Source organism: Zootoca vivipara, chromosome 13 (assembly GCF_963506605.1).
Source record: "Zootoca vivipara chromosome 13, rZooViv1.1, whole genome shotgun sequence".
Classification (NCBI taxonomy): Eukaryota; Metazoa; Chordata; class Lepidosauria; order Squamata; family Lacertidae; genus Zootoca; species Zootoca vivipara.
This window is the reverse complement of record NC_083288.1, coordinates 536,188-555,485: the sequence shown is the minus strand read 5'-3', so window position 1 is coordinate 555,485 and position 19,298 is coordinate 536,188. Positions and strand designations below refer to the sequence as shown.

The window sequence follows — 19,298 nt, the reverse complement described above, 5'->3', positions numbered from 1 at the left end:
CCTACCCACCACCCAGCTTCGACGTACGGTCCTCAAGCAGATGCACGACAACCCTACAGCGGGGCATTTTGGAAGGGACAAAACCGCTCACCTAGTCATGAGACACTTCTGGTGGCCAGGGGTGCGGGAAGATGTTCGAGACTATGTAAGGGGCTGTACCACCTGCCAGCGGGCGAAGGTGGTCAGAGCAGCGCCACCAGGGTTGCTGGAGCCCTTAGCCACACCACACAGGCCGTGGGAAGTGGTGTCCATGGACTTCATCACAGATCTGCCTTCGTCCAGGGGTAAGACTGCAGTGTTGGTGGTGGTGGACCTTATGTCCAAAATGTGTCACTTTATACCGTGTGCCAGGGCAGTCTCGGCAGAAGAGACAGCCAAACTGTTTGTTGATCACATTTTCAGACTGCATGGATTACCTTTAAGGGTTATTTCGGATCGTGGCCGCCAATTTGTTTCCAGGTTCTGGCGGCGGCTCATGAACCTCCTGCAGGTGGAGGTCAGCTTGTCGACGGCTAGACACCCGCAGACCAACGGACAAGCGGAGAGGGTCAACGCCATTCTGCAGCAGTACCTGAGATGCTACGTCAGCCAGCGGCAAACGGACTGGGTGGATCGCTTGCCACTAGCAGAATTTGCCTACAACAATGCAGTGCACGTCTCCACAGGGGTGTCGCCCTTTAAGGCCAATTACGGGCGCGACCTCAGATCTTTCCCAGAGAGGGAGAGGGAGGAGGAGGAGGAGGAGGGCCCACAGGCTGAGGATTGGGCAGAGGAACTGGAGACGGTGCACCAGCAGCTCAGAGAACACTTGGAGAGGGCCAAGGAAGCGTACAAAAAGGGGGCAGATCGCCACAGGCGACAAGGGGAGGTCATCAGGGTGGGGGACAAGGTGTGGTTGTCCTCGGAGGGCCTTCCCACCAGAGGGAGGTGCAAAAAGCTGGCACCCAAAAGGCTGGGCCCCTTCACGGTCACGCAACAGGTAAACCCGGTGGCATACAGGCTGGCACTGCCAGAGGACATGAGGGTGCATCCAGTGTTTCATAGATCGCTGCTGTCGCCGTACAGGGAAAGCAGCAGGCTCCGAGACAGCGAACAAACCCCCGAGGGAGGGGGGGAGAGGGAAGGCAGGGAGCAACTCAATGAGGCCACGGCCATCCTGGATTCAAGGTGGGGGGTGGGGGGACTGGAGTACCTCATGGCATGGGAGGATGCTCCACCGTCCCAGAATGAATGGGTCCCAGCCACTCAGATACAGGAGGAATTCTTGGTGGAAGAATTTCACGCCCTCTGTCCCCACAGACCCAAGCCCTGGCACATGGAAAGGGAGGGGGAGGAGGAGGAGGCACGGGAGAGCAGCTCACCATGGCGCTGGGAAGCGGAGTTTGAGGAACCAGAGGATGAGGTATGGGTGTCACCGAGATCCACCCAGTCAGAGGAAGGAGCAGATTGGCAGAACGTTTTTACCCCCACCAGCTCTGACGCCACGGACTTTTTGGGATTCCCGTCCGCCCAGGCGGAAGGGGGGGGCTCGCAGGACTGGGGGGAGGTATTCACACCAACGGGCTCGGAGAGCACTGAGTTCTTAGGCTTCCAGTCGTCACCGACACATGGGGGGGGCCTGGGGAGGGGTGAAGGAGAGCTTGGGAGGGGGGTGGATGTGAGGGACAGGGGATATCGCGAAGTCCCTCCCCTCCTGAGTTCAAGCCCGTCCCCGAGCAAAGGGGAAAGCAGGGAGAGTTCCGATTCCAGTGGGGAAGCAGGAAGTCGTGTCCGAGGCTCAGGCAAGGTAGAGGAGCCAGGGTCCCAGGTGGGACAGGAAGGGGCAAGCAAGGGGGGAAGACCCATCCCTCCAACTCCAGAATTACGCAGGAAGAGGAGGGGCAAGAGGATGGGTCTGCCAAAGCTTTTGTGTTGGAGAAAGACGCGCCAAAAGCCATTAGGAGGTTCTGAAACCGACTGACAACATCGCTCCGTGTAAATAGCAATGACTTGAGCACTGTAAATACGCAGCACCAATAAAAGAATAAAATGCAGAGCTGCGTAGCGTCGTTACTCTGAAGTAGTCCACTCCGGCCACTGTGACAGCACCCATCTGACTGGGTTGCCCCAGCCACTCTGGGCGGCTCCCAACAGAATATTAAAAACACGATAAAACATCCAACATTAAAAACATTAAAAAGCTTTGAGCTCAACAGAAAAGCAGAACCCAAATCTTTAATCAAATCAAAGGAAATAGTAAAGGCTTATGACGGATCTTTCACCAGAGCCCTGAAAACAGCCTGCAACTCCCAGCCCTTCAGTCTCTGCCTGGAGATCATTCATGTTCCCTAGAGAGGTTCTGTTTGAGAATGGAGGCCATTGAAAGATGGATGGTGGGGCTGTTGGACCAATGTTTCAAAAAATATAGCCAGAGTGGCATAGCAGTAAGCATGTCAGACTAGGGCCTGGGAGAGACCAGGGTTCGAAAGCCCCTTGGACATGAAGCTCAGGCCAGCCACCTCCCCCACAGGATCAGGGAGAACCATTGCAATACCTTGTGCTCCTTGGAGAAAATAGGCAGGATACAAATACAGTCATTAAAGCGGAATCACAGAACTGTAGTTGAAAGAGGGACCTCAAGGGTCATCTAATCCAGGGGTTCCCAACAAAATTTTCTGGATGACCCCTCATCGAGCCGCTATTGTGACAAGGACCCCCATTAATTCCTAATCCTAAATCTAATTCCTAATTCCTAATTCCTAATCTAATTTTTCCAGTAAGCTTAACACTGATCTTGGAAGGGTTAGGTTCAATGGACACTGACAAGATCGGTTCGAGAGTCACTGACTTACTTGCTTGAACATCAAATGCATTATCTTCCTCTTCATCTGTAGGCCTTTGTCGTTTTAACCAACCACTTTTTAACCAACGGTCCATTTTTAACTACGCGAACTGTAGCTTCCGCGAAAAACAACGCTTTGTTTACAAACACTACTGTTTTGCAAAGAGGCAGCGCGTGCCAGGGAGGAGGGAGGGGAATGGAGAAGACAGGGTACCTGCGCAGTAGCGCACAAATGAAGCCGACGCGCACAAAGCATCTTGGGGAGGTGAGCGTTAGTAGAATGCGTGCGCTGCCTCTTTGCAAAACAGTAGTGTTTGTAAAGCGCCACCTAACGGCATACAGCAGAACTACTGCCTCTATCTAATTCTAGTTTTGCGCTAGACTCTGATAATGCAGGAAGCGGCCAAAACAAAAAATCTGTTATCATACGAAATATATTTACTATATTTTTTATTCTAATAGCATCTTGCGGACCCCTCTGGCATAGCTCGCGGACCCCTGGGGGTCCGCAGACCACCTGTTGGGAACCACTGATCTAATCCAACCCCCAGCAATGCAGGAATCACAGCTAAATAAACCAATTTCAGATGCCCTGAAAATGGAATCCTACCCCAATGTCAATTCAGACATGATCTTCTGCCCTCATCTTTTCTCTTCTTTCTTTCTTTCTTTTTGTAAACGTGGAAACAGACTACAAAACTCCAAACCAAGCACCCTGGGCACTTAAAGGCAGGCACCTGTCTATATCAGCCATCCCCAACCTGGCACCCTCTAGACGTTTTGAGCAGCAATCAACTGTGATCCCTGCATAGCAAGGGGTGGACTGAATGACCTTGGGGTCCCATCCAACTCCTTGACTCTATGTTGCAATCAGCCTCAGCCTTGACTGAGTCCTGGGGTGCTACTGCTAGGAGCCGCCTCCCCAAACAGCTTGAGGGCACCAGGTGTGGGGAAGGCAGGTGGGGCAGGCAGCATCCCAGTGGAGTGATCAAAGTCCCAGAGACGTGGCCTGCTCCGGAGGGAGGCAGTGATTGGAGCGCTGCCCCAGGCGGAGTTTGCCTGCTCAGCCCCATAGGCAGGAGGGCCAGCCTGCTGAGGTGACGGCAGCACAAGGGACTGATTCAGTTTTGGCCTCCCTGTCCCCCTCTCCCCTCCTCCTGACCACCCTGTTTGCTTAAGCCATTTGTAGAATTTCACAGGTTTGGGGATTCAAGCCTCACGTCCAGCTGCACAGAGCCAGGCTCTGTTCTCCAGCTCCAGGACAGCAGTGCGGAGGGAGGGAGGGAGGGAGGGAGGCAACGGCCCAGAGCAAACAGGGAGGTTCTGAGCTTCACCAGGGAGTCACCATAGGCAGTGACTTCATCGGGGCTGAACGTCTGGCAGCACAGGATGGGAGAAGCAGCAGAAATCTATTCATCAGAGAATGAGGGGCCCTAATGCACCCCTGCAGGGGTCCCTGGCCGGCCAGCCTTCCAGGCTGCTTCCACTGGGCCTGGCCTGGATGGCGAATCCAAAGAAGAGAAGACCGAGAGGTGACAGGATGGATAGCCACCTTCATATACCTGAAGCGTTGTCTCATGGAGCAAGCTTGTTTTCTCCTGCTCTGGAAGATGGGACCTGAACCAGTGGATTCGAGTTACAAGAAAGGAGATTCTGACTAAACCTTAACGAGAACTTTCTGAGACTAAGAGCTGTTCTACAGTGGAATTGACACCCCTGGAAAGTGGCAGACTCTCCTTCTTGGAGGTTTTTGAACAGAACTTAGATGGTCATGTCAGGGATGGTTTGGCTCCAATGCCTGCATTTCAGGGGGTTCTATGGACTCTACAGTTCTATGATTCTCTGATCTCTTCACCTGACTCATTCCATCATGCCCTGTGTGGAGAATCTTCTCAGAAAAGGCTGCCCAACTCATGAGCTGGTGGCCAAGCAGAAAATGCTACTACTTAATTTCGCAAGCAAATAGTGGACATGCATGAACAGAGCCGGCTGGGTCAGGCCAATGGGGGCCCCACTAGCTCACAGAGCTCATCCAGGTGCCTATGATAAACCTGCAAGCAGGAGCCGAGAACAAGAACCTTCTCCTCTCCTGTGGTTTCCAGCAATTGACATTCAGAAGCATTTCCAGTACATAGCCAGCTGAGCTAGTAGCCACTGACAGCCATGAATTTCTCTAAGCCTCTTTAAAAGCCATTCAAGTTGGTGGCCATCCTGCCTCCAGTGGCAGGGAGTTCTGTAGTTTCATTATGCGCTGCATAAAAAGGGCTTTCTTTTATCTCTCCAGAATCTTTCGAAATTCAGCTCCACTGGATGCCTGTGATTTCTAGCGTTATGAGAGAAGAACAAAACTATCTATCCACTTCCTTCCTGCCATCTCTTTCATTTGCCACCCCAAGCTGGTGCTCAGCCCTCACTCATCTTCGCCAACTTGGGCCCCTCCAGGCGTTTTGGGCTGCAACTCTGGGTGTGGCTTGAAACGTCTGGAGGGCACCAAGTTGGGCACAGATGCTCCACAATGTTTCCTACAGAGAGATCATTTCTGCAGAGGAAAAACGTAACTTTTGTGCAGCTGCCTAAATCAAGTGTCAGAAGTGGAGTTAGATGGAAAAGAGGCGACTTAACGTGGGAAACATTGAGAGGAATACAAAACAACCTCGTATTGAACTTACTGCAATAGTGAATGCCCAGCCCAATGAACTAGAGTTTACTTATTATGGCGCCAGCCACCCTTAATCCTTCTTCAAACCCTGAGGAATGCAATAAAATTTGTGTGCAACTTCCAGGTGCTCTGTGACCCTTGTGTGAGTGCTCTTTCAAACTCCTCACTGGAAGTGCTGCCTGCCTGCTTGTATACACCGAACTTAGAACTGAGGGACCTGAGTTCATAGCTGTAACCTGCCTGCAGGGCTGTGGGGGTGGGGGTGACATTAAATCTAGTTTTAAGCACTTGAGGTCATGATTCGACATATGGGAAGGGGTGTCAAAAGTACGGATGAGCAGATCTGTCCACTTCCTCTGTTCCTCATTTTGCCCATCCAAAGTTCAGTTGCATATTATTGTTCTTTTTTAAGTCCTCATGAAAATTCAACAGCATTTTATTGCAAATTTATCCTAATAAACTCATTTTTGTATGCACCTCTTTCTAATATACACATTTTTGAAGCAATTTCCCCTAAAATAATGCAATTTCTGCATGCTATTTTCACCAATATACATACATGCATATTTTACCGATATATGCATTTTGGTACACACTGCTTTGCTGTAGAACTGCCCTGCAAAACTCAGCAATGCATGAATTTCAAAGGACTGTGTTTTGATTTGTGATCATTTCAGAAATTGTGAATTAGGTAGGTTTGCCGCTAAATGTGAACTGATTCGATCTCCCTCCCCTTGGAGAGAATGGAATGTCCCATCCCCCACAGCCCCTAGGATGGTGTGCTGTTTTTTAAATGAGTGCATTCTGTATAACTCATTCACAACTATCAATGGCAAAAGGCAAACGCCACCATTTTACAAGTTCAGACACTCAAACTTCTGTGGAAAAGCTTCAAATATTCACCAGTATAGGACAGGGGTGCTCTATCACCCAAATATGGAACAGGCAGGTTATTCTCTCATGGATATAAACAAACATTAATCAGCAGTAGTATTAACAACCACTTATCAGTTTGTGTGTGTTTGAAGCATTCCCCCAAATTTTTTATGATTTAAATAAGCTATTGGGGTGGGGGGCTGAGGCAGGTGCAAAGCTTCTGCAGGGTCACCTCATGAGTTGGGGAAGGGCTTTGCTCCTTGTTAGAGCCTTTGTTTGCCTGCAGGAAGCCCTAGGTTCAGTCCCCTACATCTCCAGATAAGCCTCAGAGAGAGCCCTGCTTGAAACCCTGGAGAGTTGCTGCCAGCCAGTGCAGACAATACTGCTCTAGATAGACCAGGGGCCTCACTCAGTGCAAGGCAGGTTCCTAGGACTTTTGGCAGAGGTGAGATGAACTGGTCTCCCAATTCACAGCTTGTGATCTTTGCTACACCAGCTGTAGTGATGGGGGAACAGGAGGCCAAGCAGAGCTGGCAGCAAAGCTCAAGCCCGGCTCTCCTAGAATCATAGAATTGTGGATCTGGAAGGGACACCGAGGGTCATCTAGTCCAACCCCCTGCAAAGCACGAGTCTCAACTAAAACATTAAGCAACCTCATGGAGCACGTAGGACCAAGAGACAAGGATGGCGAGGAAACAACCACAGCAATCACCCGCGCCGTTTCTCTTCCTGCCGGAGAATGTGCAAAACTACACCTTCAGCAAACACAAGCTGACTGCCTTGCTGGAAGAGAAGGTGCAGCTTCCAGAAACTTGAGGCCTGGTTACCCACATTTTGACCTACTGGGTTAGATGAGGAATTTCTCAATAGAGCAGAGAGGGCTGTCCTGGAACAGCGGCGCAGGAGGGGCTACCGCTAGGGAGAAGAGAAGGAAGATTGTGCAGTGCAGGAGATGAACCCCTAGCACAGAAGCAGGACTGCCAGGAGCCATGCTGTGTCACTGGAGCTCACCTCAGACACCTATTCTGGGCCAGATGAGCAAGGGCAGTGGTTGCAGATCTCAGAACACACTGGTGTACAATTGTGAATACTTCTATGACCTGGAGCATGGAAGGCAGACTGAGAGTATATGGGTAAAAATTGTAGGAGAGAGGAACAACACTGACCTTACTGTGGGTGTCTGTTATAGACCTCCAAGCTAGACTGCATTGATGCCTGGATGATGCCTTCCTACAGCAGATTACCAAACATTCATAGAATCGTAGAGTTGGAAGGGACCCCAAGGGTCATCTAGTCCAACCCTCTGCAAGGCAGGAATCTCAGCTATGACAGTTGGCCATCCAACCTCTGTTTAAAAACCTCCAAGGAAGGAGAGCCCACAACCTCTTATGAGAGTCTGTTCCACTGCCAAACACCTCTTACTGCCCAAAAGTTTTTCCTGATGTTTAGTCAGAATCTCCTTTCTTGTCATTTGAAGCCCAATTGGTTTGAGTCCTATCCTCCAGAGCAGGGGAAAACATGCTTGCTCCCTCTTCCATATGACAGCCCTTAAGATACTTGAAGAGAGCCATCATATCTCCTCTCAGTCTCCTCTTCTCCTGGCTAAATATCCCCAGATCCTTCAACCGTTTCTCATAAGGCTTGGTTTCCAGGGCCTTGATCATCTTGGTCTCCCTCTTCTGCACACATTTCAGCTTGTCAACATCCTTCTTAAATTGTGGCACCCAGAATGGGACACAGTACTCCAGGTGTGGTCTAACCAAGGCAGACAAGAGTGGGACTATGACTTCCCTTGATCTGGACTCTTTACTTCTGTTCTTGAGATTCCTTACATGGGGAGGCTGGATAGCATCCAAGACCCTTGGAATGCAAGATGACTTTGCCACTTGAGATTCCACTGTTCCATAACAATCATAGCTGACCCACCCCCATCCCATCCCGGATTCAACAGAGTCCCTCTCCCCTTCCCAAATCTGCCCCGCTTGTGCTTACCTAATTGTCAGGAGGTTGCCCCACAAACCAAACAGAAATGTCTCCAGGAGCTCCACAGAGGGGTTTCTTTGCCTCAGTTTCCCTGCGTCCGAAATCTCATTCCCGAGTGCCACACAGGACCACCAAAGCCAGCTTCTTGCTAGTTGCTCTGCTGTCGCTGAATAAATGTGACTCCTGCAAGCGTCAATCCAAAGAACCAGGAATGCATCCAAAGTGGGGAATGGATAGGGGGGGGGGAGAAGATTTGCCAAAGTCTCTCAGAGGAGATCAGCATTCAGCTCCAGTCCTAAGGAATGTTGACTCCACCTGCAAACGGAATCATCTGTGGCAACTCAGGGAGCTCCAGACCACTCCTTGCTTCTATGGGGGCACGTAGGAACACACCGAGTGCGGCACCACCCACTTCCTGGTATGTCCCTGCAGGAAAGGAGCTGCTTTTCCCACAAAGCCTACCCTGTAGCAGAAGCCCCACACCTGACCCTGGCTCCTGCCGGCTCCCCCAGCAAGCCTCACTTCCTGCATACTGCCTGAACTGAAATGAAACAACCTCATGGAGCATGTAGGACCAAGAGACAAGGATGGCGAGGAAACAACCACAGAAACTTCCAGAAACTTGAGGCCTGTCTACCCACACTTTGACCTACTGGGTTAGATGAGGAATTTCTCAATAGAGCAGAGAGAGCAGAGATTACCAAACATTCATAGAATCATAGTTGGAAGGGTTCCAAGGGTCATCTAGTCCAACCCCCTGCAAGGCAGGAATCTCAGCTAAAGCATCCATGACAGATGGCCACCCAACCTCTGTTTAAAAACCTCCAAGGAAGGAGAGTCCACAACCTATAAGAGTCAGTTCCACTGCCGAACAGCTCTTACTGCTCAAATACAGCTGCAATACATGGCTAATAATTATGGTAAATGTATTATTAGTAGTAGTTAGAATATAATCCAAAATTTACAAATCATAAACATCATTATATAATGTACCGGTATGTATAAATCCATGAACAAGAAATACTCAACGTAATGAATTGCTGTCAGGGAACACCAGGACGCAGGCGGAATGCCTTTCAGTAGATAATAATAGATAATAGAACAGCTCTTACTGTGTCAGAAAGTTTTTCTGAATGTTTAGTCGGAATCTCCTTTCTTGTCATTTGAAGCCATTGGTTTGAGTCCTATCCTCCAGAGCAGGAGAAAGCAAGCTTGCTCCATTCTCCATATGACAGCCCTTAAGATATTTGAAGATAGCCATCATATCTCCTCTCAGTCTCCTCTTTCCCAGGCTAAACATACCCAGCTCCTTCAACCATTCCTCATAAGACTTGGTTTCCAGACCCTTGATCATCTTAGTTGCCCTCGTCTGCACACATTTCAGCTTGTCAACATCCTTCTTTAATTATGGTACCCAGAACTAGACACAGAACTCTAGGTGGGGGTCTAGCCAAGGCAGAATAGAGTGGGATGATGACTTCTCTCGGTTTGTACACTAGACTTCCGTTGATGCAGCCTAGAATAGCGTTAGCTTTTTTTCAAAAAGGAGTAGTAACCATGGGAGACTTCAACTAACCCGATATCTATTGGAACACATATTCTGCCAAGATTCCAACAAATTCCTCCATTGCCTCGCTGACAATTTCATTTCCCAGAAGGTCAAAGAAGCAACAAGGGGATCCTCTATCTCGGACCTGGTCCTCACCAACAAGGAAAGACTGATAGATAAAGTGGAAGTACTTGGAAACTTGAGAGGAAGTGACCATGTCCTCTTGGGTTTCATTATAAACTGGCATAGAATGGACTCACTCAGGAGGGGGTGGATTCTCCTTCTTTATAGGTTTTTAAGCAGAGGTTGGGTGGCCATCTGTCATGGATGCTTTAGTTGATATGTCTGCATTGCAGGGGGCTGGACTAAATGACCCTCAAGGTACCTTCCAACTCCACAAATCTATAATTCTATGTTTCATGGCAAAAATAAAAATTGGAGAAAACCCCTCACATATTCTGAAATAATTTTTTATGATCTTAACCGAAAGCAAAACTGAAATATCCAAGCTTTTGGATCAAAAGCACACAGGATTGTTGTTGTTTTAAAATATATGTATTTTAAAAAAACCCAGAAAAAACACCACCCCACCACAATACTATGGAAACTTATTTGGAAGTAAATTCCCATTTGAGTTTATTCCTGAACAAACATTAATAAGGGAGGTCTGTAGCTCAGTGGCAGAACATCTGCTCTGTGTGCAGAAGGTCTCAGGTTCCTGCCTGAAATGATGGACAGCCACTGAATAAGATAGGCTAAGATTGCAAGGTAGGGTGTGAAATGTCACAGGCGCTTTCTCCCCTCCTGTGCTTTCCCGCAACTGGGATTCAGAAGCATGGCTGCCTCCAGCTGTGGAGGCAGAGCAGAGCCATCCTCCATGAATTTGTCTGAGCCTCTTTTAAAGCCATCCGAGTTGGTGGCCATCACTGCCTCCTGTGGAAGGGAGTTCCATAGTTTCACGATGCACTGCATGAAGAAGTAAAAGCCACGCTTGGCTTGCAAAGGCTTCATCACCTCCCAGGCACATGTGGGGCTGAGGGGGGTGGGATCTTCAAAAGACAGAGCCACAATCTGGATACCCAGATACCAGAAAGTGTTTCTCTAGTCCAGGGGTGGCCAACTCCCAAGAGACTGAGATCTACTCACAGAGATAAAAAAATAAAATGGCAGTGATCTACCCCCCCCCCCTTTTGGGGGTTCGGGTCAAAGCTGTTGAGTTTTTTTCAGGGAGGAGGTAAAATGTTGAGCTTTTTTAAGGGGAGCCACAGTTGTTCAGCTTCTTTGGGGGGGAGCCAATGATCTACCAGTGATCTACCGGTCTGCCAGTGATCTACCATGATCTGATGAAGTGTGCATGCACACGAAAGCTCATACCAAAATAAAAACTTAGTTGGTCTTTAAGGTGCTACTGAAGGAACTTTTTTTTATTTTGCATGATCTACCTGTTGGACATGCCTGCTCTAGTCTACACGAACCACCTGCTAGCCTTCCATAGCTGTGTATTGTGTCACAGTTAGAGGGATGGACCTGGGAGAGACCCGGATTCAAATCCTCACTCAACCGTGAAGCTCCCTGAGTGACCCTGGGGTCCAGCCACTGGCTCTGCCTGGCCTACCTCGCAGGGTTGTGGTGCGGGTTAAATGAACCAGCAGGGCCTTCTGAGGTTTCAGGTGCCAATATCGCATTAGCTTGGTCAGAAGAGAAGCGCGTGTGAAGAGCAGGGTTGGGGTCTGGATCAGAGCAAGGGTCCTTCCCAACCACGGGGCTCCATGGATCGGCTCTCCTCCCCTTTCAACAGCGGGTAGAGGGCTTCCCAATGGAGACGTTGCCTCTGAGCGCGCGCAGAGGGCATTTCGCTTGCCATCAGCTCAGGTCCCCAGGCAGGCACGTGGCCAAGGCTCGAACGTAAAGTTTTGCGTCCGGGGATCAGGCCCTCTCTCCTTCTCCAGGGCTACCATTCACGCGCCTTCAAGGCTTGGAATGCGCGGTGGGGGAGGGGCGGGGAGGGGCTTGACCCCACCCCCACGCGCCTTTGGCTAAAGCAAGAGGTACTACCGGTAGCTCCCAACCCCCCACCCACCCGCCGCGCCGGGGGAAGGGCGGTGGCCCCGATCCCCTACCTGGAGCCACGCAGGAGGAGCCGTCGCCAGGTCTGCCCACCCCGCAGGCAGCCGGCCGGTCTCGCTGACCTTCCGCCCCCTGGACGGGCCAGCCCACCGGACGGGCCATCCTCCTCCGGGCAGCGCCTCCTCCTTTCTGCATCCCACGTGAGCTGGGCGCGTAGGGGGGCGCAGGACGCCTGGGTCCCGTCCTCCGCCGTCGCGCCCTTGCAATGAGCGTTTGCTCGGAAGCAAGATCCGAGCCGCCACGGGGCGAAGGGGTTGCTCCTGAGTAAAGCCCGGTCGGTGCTTGAGATGAGGCAGGAAAGGGCCACCAAATGGATCCATGGGCTTCCCTAGGAGGCGAGGTGGCAGCGTTGGGGACTTCGTTCGCAGTTTAGGGAGAAGGCGAGGGGGAGGCGGCACGAGAGAAGTGTCTAAAATTATGCCTGGCATGGAGAACAGGAAAGTTTTTCTCCCTCTCTCATTACACTAGAACTTGCGGACAACCAGTGAAACTGGAAGTTGGACGATTCAGGGCGACAGATAAAATAAAATACTACCGGTAGGTAATCTATGGAACTCGCTCCCGCAGAAGGCAGCGATGGCCAGCAATTTGGATGGACTGAATTGAAAAGAGGACTTGACACATTGCTGGAGGACGGCTGCTAGCCAGGATGAGTCTCCTCTGCCTCCGCAGCTGGAGGCAGCAAGGCTTCTGAATCCCAGTTGCTGGAACCTGCAGGAGGGGAGAGGGGGACTCTGGAGCTCAGGTCCTCCTGGTGGGGTTCCTTTGAGCGCATCTGGCTGGCCACTGTGAGAACAGAATGCTGAATCAGAAGGGCTCCTTCTCTTCTTATGCTGGGAGTGTCAGCCCAATTCTCTGCACTTCTTCCTTGGAAGTAAGACCCAGTCAGTTCTGGGAGCTTACTCTCAGGTAAGCATGTGTGGGATCACAGCCTCACCCACAGCACCCTATTGCCTCTTGCCAATGTTAAAATTGTTGTTGTTTTAAAAGAGGCTTGATTCTGCTTGAATTTGCAAGCTTGTCAGTTTCATAAGCTTCTTTGTCAGGAGGAGTGGAAAAGAAACATGGGAAGCTGCCTTAGTGCTCCATCCGGCTCAGCAGCGGCTTTTCAAGATTTCAGGCATGGAATCTTTTCCAACCCCTAACTGGAGATAGATTCTGGAGCCTTCTGCAGCCCAAGCAGCTGCTCTAGCCCTAGGCGCAGGAACATATGAAGCTGCCTTATGCCGAGTCAGACCTCTGCTCCATCTAGCTCACTACCACCTGCACAGACTGGTAGCAACTCTCTAGGGCTTCAGGCATGAGTCTTTCCCAGCCCTGTTGGGGACTGAACACAGGGACTTATGCAGCCCAAGCTGCTCTGGTGGGTGAATCCGGGCACCTTAAGTGGACAGCAACTGCGTTTCTGCTTCCAGCTCCACCCACCACCACCCCGCCCTTTGCACTCTTCTGGATGATGGCAGGTGCTGTGAAGCTCAGTCCCTGCCTTGCGCAGTCCTATCAGCTAGTCTGATTAAAGTTATCCTTTTCCTTCTGCGGTCAGTGTGGTGCAAAGCTTAGAGTCTCGGACCAGGACCTGGGAGAGACCAGGGCGCAAATCCACACTCAGTCATGAGGCTCACAGGGTGACCTTGGGCCAGTCACTACCTCTCAGCCTGACCTACTTCACAGGGTTGTTGTGGAGATTAAATGAGCAGTTGGGGACAACCCTGTCCACCACCTGGAGTTCCTTGGAGACGTGAATTAAACAAACAAACAAAATGGCCTTTGCTCAGGATGCGGGCCTGGGTGTCCCCAGTGGCGGAGCAAGCCAATTGGGCACCTGGGGTGGCATGAGTGCCCTGCACCCAGGGGTGGAGCCAGCCACCTGCAGGGGTGGGCCCAGGGGCGTAGGAAGGTAGGGGCGGGCCCCCCTGAGGGGTGGGCTCCAAAGGGCGCCATCGCGGGCACCCGCCCCGCCCCCAGAATGCGTGTCACACCCCTCCGGGAGGCGCACCCCACCCCGGAAGGCGTGCCCCTCCCCTCTGGGAGGCGCACCCCACCCCCAGAATGAAGCTCCGCCTCCGGGTCGGGGCAGGATGCTCCACGGGGCCTCCAAGGAGTCTACTTGCCTCCTCCCACTCAGCCGCCCTACAGGTGAGGAGGAGGCAGCAAGCAGACCATTTGGGGCAGCACGGAGCCTGTGGGCGCCCAAGCCACTGCGTCACTCCCAGGTCCCACGGTGAGTGCCGCCTGGCATTTTGTCTCCCCCCTCAGTGGTGACCCCCGGGGCACACCACCCCCACCACCCCCTTCCTCCACCCCTGGGTGTCCCCCAGCTCTAGTTGGGGTCCAAGTGTGTTTTCCCTCACCTCTCAGTAATCAGCACAACTGGTAGCTGCCTAACTGGCATTATTAGGTCGCTCTGGGCCTGAGACCCTGGATAGCTGCTGCCAGTCAGTGCTGGCACTGCTGAGCTGTCAATGGACCCAGGGCCTGTGTTGCTTAGCAGAAGGCACCTGCCTGGCTTTCCATCTCTCTGCCTCCTTCCGTCCACCAGGCTGCTCCCAAAGTCCCCTCTGCGGCCACCCCAACCCTGTTTCCAGGGAGCAAAAGGCAGGGAGTTAATCCCCGCTGGAATGCAGAGAGAGCACAAGGATTAAGGCAGACAGGCTGGGAGCCTTGGCAGGAGAGAGGCCCCAGAGCCTGCTGCCCCCCTGGCTGAGTCTGCCTTCCCCCATCCGTCCTTGAGCTTCTTTCCAGCCCTGCAGCTGGAGAGAAGGATCCGAACCCCTTTGGAAGGACGACAGCTGGTCTGCTTGCTGGGAGGGGGGCTGCTGGCTTCTCTCCCTAAAGTCAGTGCCTTGAAGGCTGCGGGGGAGACAAGAGGAGACTGGAGAGGAGCAGGCAGTGGGGGGAAGCGAGGGAGGCAGCAGGCAGCACCCTCTTCAGGCCCCCAACCTGCTGCCCCTCTCAGCTGCCCCGAGGTCTTAGGGTTGTGGGGGATACCTTAGTGAAAGCATGGACCCAGTCTGAGGTAGCATTGTAAAAGGCAGATTTAATGGTCAATATTGTTAGGAAAGTGATTGGAAATAGGGCAGCCACTATTGTAATATATTTATATGCATCTGTGGTCAGTGTTTGAAATTCCCCGCATTTTGCTATTGTCACAGGTCCAATTGCAACTACGTGGAGATTTCTGGGCACCAGGTTGGCAACCGATATCTCCATCGAGCCATGAAAAGGCTTGGCTCCAATTAAATGCTCTTGTGGGCACACACCCAGAGTATCCCTTGATGCTACTTTCTGAGCCAGGATGGGGTTGGGGACGGCAATGGGCTAGAACTCTGCAAGGGAAGAATTTCTTAGCCCATGGAAGACATTGGTCATGCCACCCACTGAAGTAGGGCAAAGCTACATAGATGATGAGATTAAGGTGGCTCACAGCCCCATTACATTGGTTTCTAATCTCTGGCAAAGAATGCAAAACAAAATGATGCAGTGTTTAAAAATAAACACAGCTTGAAAAGGTACCTGAGCGATGGACAAGTGTCGCCTGCAACAAAATGTTGCAGCGCAGTGGGCTGCTCCAGTTCAGGATTCCAGGAGGGAATTCCATTTCCTCCTCCAGATTTCCTCTCCACTCCCATAGCCATCCAGCATTCTGAGCAGGCTCACTGGGTTGTTCCCTCCCCCAAGTGTTATGGAGTGTGGCATTCCTGCCCCCCACTAGCAACTAGCTACCCAAAGGGGCAGCTTCCCAGTCTGGGGTGCTTCTGGATCCAGCTCAGTCATGGAAGGCTCAGGTGGCCTCTGTGGGTAGAAGTGCTGTTTTCAAACTGCAACTGGTTTGACAACTACAACCAAGTTCTGGACTGGGAGAGCCTGGCCATAAGAGTTCATGCACTGGTTCCTTCAAGGCTGGATTACTCAATGTGGGGCTTCCCTTGCGCTTGATCCAGAAGCTAGTGTTTAGTGCAGGATGCTGCAGCATGAATGCTGACAGGTGTGACGCCTTGCCAGCACCTAACCCCTGTGTTCAAGAGATCTACACTGGCATTGCTGTCATATATAAAGGCCTAAATGCCTTGGGACCAGTTTGCCTGCAGGATGGCATCCCCCCCCCCATATACACCGACCTGACAGATTTGATCAGCAGAACTGGCACTGTGACAGATGCCACAGTCAGGGCCGTCTTACCCATAGGCACTAGGGGTGTGGGGCACCCGGGCACCGGGCTCTCAGGGGCGCCAGGCCGAGAGTCTGGGACCCAAGAGTTGAGTCCAGGGAAGAGCCTGCCCATTGGTCAGAGCACCGCAGTGGGTCAATAAATGGAATTATTTCCATGGAGACTCCAACTGTGGATCTAGAAGCACCAAGATGCTACAGTGGGCGGCAACAGGCATGGCTTCAACAAATGCTTGGAGAACTGCAAAGAACTGTCAACAGTCACAGCGCCACCCTCCACATTCAGGGACAGCAGACTTCTATCATGGCTGGGGCTCTCAGAGGACAGATGGAAATCTCCACAAAACATAAGGCTGTTTGTTGCCAGCAGACTGAATACTGTATTGAGCTAAGCAACCATTTCGCCTGACCCAGCAATGGCAAAATTGTACATCACAAATTAACACAATACTCTCCCTCGGCTGTCACCTGGGGCAGCCATTCCATCAGATGGAGATACAGGAAGCGAGATTCCTGCCACCAGCTTTGCTGAAAGCCCAACTCCATCAGGTGCCTCCTCATTATAGCAATAAAAGGCTCTTTAGAAACTGGTGCCTGAGCTTGGTTTTTCTTTTCCTCTTCCCTCCCAATCCCTTTCCCCTTGTGTGCCATGGTTTTTTTTACATTGTAAGCCTGGGGGCAGGGAGCGTCCTGTTGTAAATGTACCGGTACGTACCAGTAACTCACTTCAGGAGCCTTTTTGGCCAAAAAACAAATACTCTCAATAACCATAGTGGCTGGATTCTGCACCAAGGAAAGCCCAATTGTGCAGCAGGTGAGAATTATGTAAAATTTGTTTAATTTTGCATTTCTCCCTCTCTATATATTGATTCATTTCCTGCTATTTAACATCATGCACCCTGCTTTTGCCGTCACCAAAAGTGTTAAAGCCCAACCCCTAACCACTGGCAGTGTGATTCTCCCCACCCTTTTTCCTTCTAAGAATTGACCCAAACCTTCTCAAGCATATCTTCCACACTTCCACTTGCCCTCTGCCTAGAAAGCACAGATCCAAGTGGTTTTCTGCTTGCCCCAGGCTTTCTAGGCACAGCTCAGAGCATAGAGTCATAGAATCATAGAGTTGGAAGAGACCACAAGGGCCATCCAGTCCAACCCCCTGCCAAGCAGGAAACACCATAAAATCATTCTTGACATATGGCTGTCAAGCCTCTGCTTAAAGAACTCCAAAGAAGGAGACTCCACCACACTCCTTGGGAGCAAATTCCACTGTCGAACAGCTCCTACTGTCAGGAAGTTTCTCCTTGTTAAAATTCATCTTGTCATATAGAGGACGGAGAAAGGTTGTTTTCTGCTGCTCCAGAGAAGCGGTCACGGAGCAATGGATTCAAACTACAAGAAAGAAGATTCCACCTAAACATTAGGAAGAACTTCCTGATAGTAAGAGCTGTTCGGCAGTGGAATTTGCTACCAAGGAGTGTGGTGGAGTCTCCTTCTTTGGAGGTCTTTAAGCAGAGGCTTGACAGGCATATGTCAAGAATGCTTTGATGGTGTTTCCTGCTCGGCAGGGGGTTGGACTGGATGGCCCTTGTGGTCTCTTCCAACTCTATGATTCTCTTGGATGTAATTCATCTGACCCTGGAGACTTGAATACATCTAAAGTAGCCAATTATTCTTGTACTACCTCCTTACTTATTCTGGGCTGTGTTTCCCCTGGCTGAATCATCTGCTCCATATTCTTCAGGTCGGGCATTGTTTTCTTTTTTGGAGAAGACTGAGGCAAAGAAGGCATTGAGGAGTTCTGCCCTTTCTCTGTCCCCTGTTCGCATTTCACCATCTTCTCCTCTAAGTGACCCCACTGTTTCCTTGTTCTTCCTTTTGCTACGGACATACCCATAAAAGCCCTTTTTGGTGCTTTATACCTCTCTAGCAAGCCTGAGTTCATTCTGTGCTTTAGCTTTTCTGACTTTGTCTCTACACATGCTGGCTATATGTTTGAATTCCTCTCTGGTGATTTCCCCCTTTTTCCATTTTTTGTACATATCCCTTTTAAATCTTAACTCAGTTAAAAGTTATTTCGATAGCAGTTTTGCCCTTGCTCCGAAAATCCACTCTTTAGTGCTAAATCAGAGCGAATGTCAATCCAGAGAAAACTAGACGAAGTTTGCTCTGATTCAGCAGTAAACAGGTTTTCCCAGGGGAACACAGAAGTGTGGGTGAGCCCTAACCATTTAAAAAGAAAGAAAAAGACTGAGGTTCTGTCCCTCAATACCTCCATCTGCAGGCATGATCTGCTCCTGTGGAACTGCAGCCTACGGACAGCCTTTAAACCTTCCAAGATGGAGGGGGGGGCACCTCTATAGCAGGGGTTTGCAAAGCCATCCCCTCAGTTGTCTGCAAAAGACACACAGGCCACAATCACACCATACACTGAAAGTGCTAGGATACTACTTTAAACAGTCATGGCTTCTCCCTAGTCAGTCCCTCTTCACAGAGAAGTCTGGGAACTGAAGCTCCGGGAGGAGAACAGGGGCCTCCTCCCAACTCTCAGCCCCCTTAACAGACTACAGCTCCCATAGTCCTTTGGGGGCATCCTAACCCTTTAAATGTGTGGCGTGTACATGGCTCAACTCTACAAATAAATTCACAGACACACATCTCCCCACATCAGACTTTATTTTTTATTTTGTCTTCTCTGTTGCTACTCAAAGAAAATATAAGGCTTGGATGTGCAGTGATCCACTTAAGGCCTAAAATGGTTCTTGTGCCTCAGAAACCAATATATCTGAAAAGGCAACAATGGGGAAAGTGGGGAAAAGAGGCAGGTTGCAACTAGTTCAAAGAGTGAGAAGTTATCCCTGAAGTAAACAGTTGCAAAAAGGAGAGAGAAAAGATTCTGACTCTGGTGAGATTAAAAATGCCACTCAGGAAAGGTAATTGAAGGCTGGATTTCATTATTACTTCTTTGTGCAAATCACACACACACACACACACACACACACACACACACTTTGCTGGCATCTGTTGTGGAGAAATACCTACCTAATTCAGTCAGCACACCAAAAAACCAGGTACAAACAGCCATACTTGCTGCACCATCAAGGCATCTAACTATACAG

General features: G+C 50.7%; 1 protein-coding gene across 2 annotated transcripts in view; it reads right to left on the bottom strand.

Moving 5' to 3' along the window:
* The window catches only part of TRPV4 (transient receptor potential cation channel subfamily V member 4), a 52,903-nt gene extending 40,828 nt beyond the window's left edge, over positions 1–12,075 (bottom strand). The window contains exons 1-2 of one of the 2 annotated variants that reach the window (XM_035134848.2): positions 12,009–12,075; positions 8,349–8,522 (exon numbers count right to left, since the gene is read on the bottom strand). The gene's annotated coding sequence lies outside the window, so the exon portion shown is untranslated. Of the gene's footprint in view, positions 1–8,348; positions 9,189–12,008 lie in introns of those variants that run through there. The other variant, XM_035134847.2, reaches the window with a different exon arrangement.
* Positions 12,076–19,298: the final 7,223 nt, after the last annotated feature.